Genomic DNA, 4,259 nt, shown 5'->3' with positions numbered 1-4,259 from the left:
CAATCAATGGAGACAAGAGGAAAAGAGGCCATATAAAGCCAAGGTCGCAGCGCAGAGGATATCAGGCAGGACACCGGATGTAAGCAGGGTGCTGGGGTTGATAAGAAGGCAAAACGCATGGTGGACCAGAGAGTCAAAGAGAGAAACAGGTCCATAAAGTGATGGTCACATCGGAACACTATATAGAGAAAAAGATAATACTCTATATAGAGATGGCATTGTGAGGGAATACTATACCATGTGAGAAAAGGCCAGTGCTCAGTGCGTGGGGTGCAATTAACGGTTCTGAAAAGAAAAGAACATGAAACAGTTAAAAGCAAGACAAAAACAGGTCAATATACAATGTAATTACAATAAAAACGTACACAGTATCTTTACAAAAAAGCTGATACATCATAGTCCCTATTTAATCCCTTTGGTTCAAGGGTCTGCAAGGTATAAATCCAATATGCTTCCCTTTTCTGGAGCATTTAGGTGCGGTTTTGGCCCCTTCTAGGGATGTCAACCTGTTCAAGGACCTGGAACCGAAGTTGAGCGATATTATGATTTTTGGCGGAGAAATGGAATGGAAGGGGGAGGTGTGTCTTATTACATCGGATCGTAGATTTGTGTTGGGCCACCCTATCTCTCACCGTTTGTGTGGTTTCCCCCACATAGGCCAAGCCGCAAGGGCATTTGATAAGATAGACTACAAATGTCGACTCGCAGGTATAGAAAAGGGAAGCATATTGGATTTATACCTTGCAGACCCTTGAACCAAAGGGATTAAATAGGGACTATGATGTATCAGCTTTTTTGTAAAGATACTGTGTACGTTTTTATTGTAATTACATTGTATATTGACCTGTTTTTGTCTTGCTTTTAACTGTTTCATGTTCTTTTCTTTTCAGAACCGTTAATTGCACCCCACGCACTGAGCACTGGCCTTTTCTCACATGGTATAGTATTCCCTCACAATGCCATCTCTATATAGAGTATTATCTTTTTCTCTATATAGTGTTCCGATGTGACCATCACTTTATGGACCTGTTTCTCTCTTTGACTCTCTGGTCCACCATGCGTTTTGCCTTCTTATCAACCCCAGCACCCTGCTTACATCCGGTGTCCTGCCTGATATCCTCTGCGCTGCGACCTTGGCTTTATATGGCCTCTTTTCCTCTTGTCTCCATTGATTGTACTTCATTCCTTTGCGCAGGCGCTATCTCTCCCCGGCTCCCCTCCCCGGCCTCTCCCCCTGCTCCACGCATGCGCGGCCCCGCCGGTCATGTGACCTGGTGACGCGGCGCGTCAGCTGACCTTCAGGCAGCGGGCACTTAAACCCGGAAGTGCCTCTGCCGGTCAGCAGTCCCGGGAGTGCGCGTCTCTAGCGGTTCGGCGCCGGTGCCATTGGAGGTCTTAGGTACAGTAGCGCTCTGTCCTTGCTACACTGTCCTATTCACTCTGTCCTCTCCTCCCCTCCCTCTCCTTATCCCCTTGCCTTCTGTCATTTTCTGCTGCCTAGTTACCTCCTTATTGCTTTCCTTGTCCACAGCGCTTGTGCCATTGCGAGCTTCTCGCCTTTCCATAGCGCCCTGCTCCCGCTTCTCCAGGCTCTTTAAGGTAACCGCCGCAGCCCTATTGGGGATCCTTCTGCCTTAAGCCACTCACTCTTTTTATTACACCTTGTACTATATTTTACTCAGGCGCCATATTCTCCCGGACTCTGCCGTTTGTTGGCACCCCTGTGGGCCCACATTTACTCTTCGTGGCATTCAGGTACTTCTAATAAGTAGAGGGGGGCCTTCCTATTTTCTTGAGCTTTATTTTCTTGAGCTTGGTTTTATTTCTTGCCTATCCTGGCCAGGGTCGCTGGTCCACACTACTCTGTGCTATTGCATCCATAGATCTGTTTTCTCTTTACACAGGCTCCTGATGGTCACATACTGGGACTAGTCTTATCATATAGCATGCCCTTTTTAGGCTTCACCACTAGTTCTCCTACACTATTCTCGTCTTATGGCATTTTTGATGTGGTTCTTTATGCTCCTTTTATGTACTCATGGTTTTTGCTTCTGTGTTATAGGCACCTCATCTCGCACTCTAGCCCCCTGGTCCCGCGTATTGGGAGTTCACCTTATTTGCAGTATCCTTTATTTTCAAGTGGGGGTGGTCATTTCTAGGCCCACTTTGTTAATCCTTAGCTGGGACTGGAGGTCATCACCTGCTTATATCCTTCTCCTATACACGTTCACAGTCCATAGATCTCCTGAACAAGGCTCACGACTCACGGAACACCAGGCCGGATCCACCTAGTCCGCCTCAGTCGTTGTTTGTCATTTCTCTATTGATGTATTTGATTTTCTCAAGTATATTATAAATATGCCTATATTGAGACTGTGCATCATGTTACCTATTCTAACAACATTTCTTTGTATTTTGATATATGTATTTCAGTAATCCAATAACTGTTTCTGATGAAGGTCTTTGTAGACCGAAAACGTTTAACAATTAAGCTGGATGCACTAAATAAATGAATTATTCACTTCTGATCATGCAAAAAGTTCGTCTGAGTGCCAAGTATTTATTGCCATGCCTTAAGCCTAGCCCGCACTTGTGCCCAGGCCTTAAGCCTAGCCTGCACTTTTGCTCAGGCCTTAAGCCTAGCCTGCACTTGTGCCCAGGCCTTACGCGTAGCTGGCACTTGTGCCCATGCCCTAAGCCTAGCCAGCATTTGTGCCCCCTGCCTTGATCCTAGCCAGCACTGCACTTGTGCCCAGGCCTTAAGCCTAGCCCGCACTGCACTTGTGCCCAGGCCTTAAGCCTAGCCCGCACTTGTGCCCAGGCCTTAAGCCTAGCCCGCACTTGTGCCCAGGCCTTAAGCCTAGCCCGCACTTGTGCCCAGGCCTTAAGCCTAGCCCGCACTTGTGCCCAGGCCTTAAGCCTAGCCCGCACTTGTGCCCAGGCCTTAAGCCTAGCCCGCACTTGTGCCCAGGCCTTAAGCCTAGCCCGCACTTGTGCCCAGGCCTTAAGCCTAGCCCGCACTTGTGCCCAGGCCTTAAGCCTAGCCCGCACTTGTGCCCAGGCCTTAAGCCTAGCCCGCACTTGTGCCCCGGCTTTAAGCCTAGCCCGCACTTGTGCCCCGGCCTTAATCCTAGCCCGCACTTGTGCCCCGGCCTTAAGCCTAGCCTGCACTTGTGCCCCGGCCTTAAGCCTAGCCTTCACTTGTGCCCCGGCCTTAAGCCTAGCCCACACTTGTGCCCCGGCCTTAAGCCTAGCCCGCACTTGTGCCCCGGCCTTAAGCCTAGCCCCCACTTGTGCCCCGGCCTTAAGCCTAGCCCGCAATTGTGCCCCGGCCTTAAGCCTAGCCCGCACTTGTGCCCCGGCCTTAAGCCTAGCCCGCACTTGTGCCCCGGCCTTAAGCCTAGCCCGCACTTGTGCCCCGGCTTTAAGCCTAGCCCGCACTTGTGCCCCGGCCTTAAGCCTAGCCCGCACTTGTGCCCCGGCCTTAAGCCTAGCCCGCACTTGTGCCCCGGCCTTAAGCCTAGCCCGCACTTGTGCCCCGGCCTTAAGCCTAGCCCGCACTTGTGCCCCGGCCTTAAGCCTAGCCCGCACTTGTGCCCCGGCCTTAAGCCTAGCCCGCACTTGTGCCCCGGCCTTAAGCCTAGCCCGCACTTGTGCCCCGGCCTTAAGCCTAGCCCGCACTTGTGCCCCGGCCTTAAGCCTAGCCCGCACTTGTGCCCCGGCCTTAAGCCTAGCCCGCACTTGTGCCCCGGCCTTAAGCCTAGCCAGCACTTGTGCCCCGGCCTTAAGCCTAGCCAGCACTTGTGCCCCTGCCTTATGCCTAGCCAGCACTTGTGCCCCTGCCTTATGCCTAGCCAGCACTTGTGCCCCTGCCTTATGCCTAGCCAGCACTTGTGCCCCTGCCTTATGCCTAGCCAGCACTTGTGCCCCTGCCTTATGCCTAGCCAGCACTTGTGCCCCCTGCCTTGATCCTAGCCAGCACTTGTGCCCAGGCCTTAAGCCTAGCCTGCACTTGTGCCCAGGCCTTAAGCCTAGCCTGCACTTTTGCTCAGGCCTTAAGCCTAGCCTGCGCTTGTGCCCAGGCCTTACGCCTAGCTGGCACTTGTGCCCATGCCCTAAGCCTAGCCAGCATTTGTGCCCCCTGCCTTGATCCTAGCCAGCACTGCACTTGTGCCCAGGCCTTAAGCCTAGCCCGCACTGCACTTGTGCCCAGGCCTTAAGCCTAGCCCGCACTTGTGCCCAGGCCTTAAGCCTAGCCC

The 4,259-nt window shown here is 52.4% G+C and overlaps 1 long non-coding RNA gene across 1 annotated transcript; it reads left to right on the top strand.

Moving 5' to 3' along the window:
• Positions 1 to 1,681: 1,681 nt before the first annotated feature.
• LOC138657932 (uncharacterized) lies at positions 1,682 to 2,528 on the top strand. The gene is made up of 3 exons (XR_011317259.1): positions 1,682 to 1,755; positions 2,063 to 2,122; positions 2,234 to 2,528. It is a non-coding gene; the product is annotated as an uncharacterized lncRNA (long non-coding RNA).
• The last annotated feature ends 1,731 nt before the right edge of the window (positions 2,529 to 4,259 follow it).

This window comes from Ranitomeya imitator, chromosome 1, assembly GCF_032444005.1.
Source record: "Ranitomeya imitator isolate aRanImi1 chromosome 1, aRanImi1.pri, whole genome shotgun sequence".
Taxonomy (NCBI): domain Eukaryota; kingdom Metazoa; phylum Chordata; class Amphibia; order Anura; family Dendrobatidae; genus Ranitomeya; species Ranitomeya imitator.
This window is presented reverse-complemented; position numbering and strand designations above follow the sequence as displayed.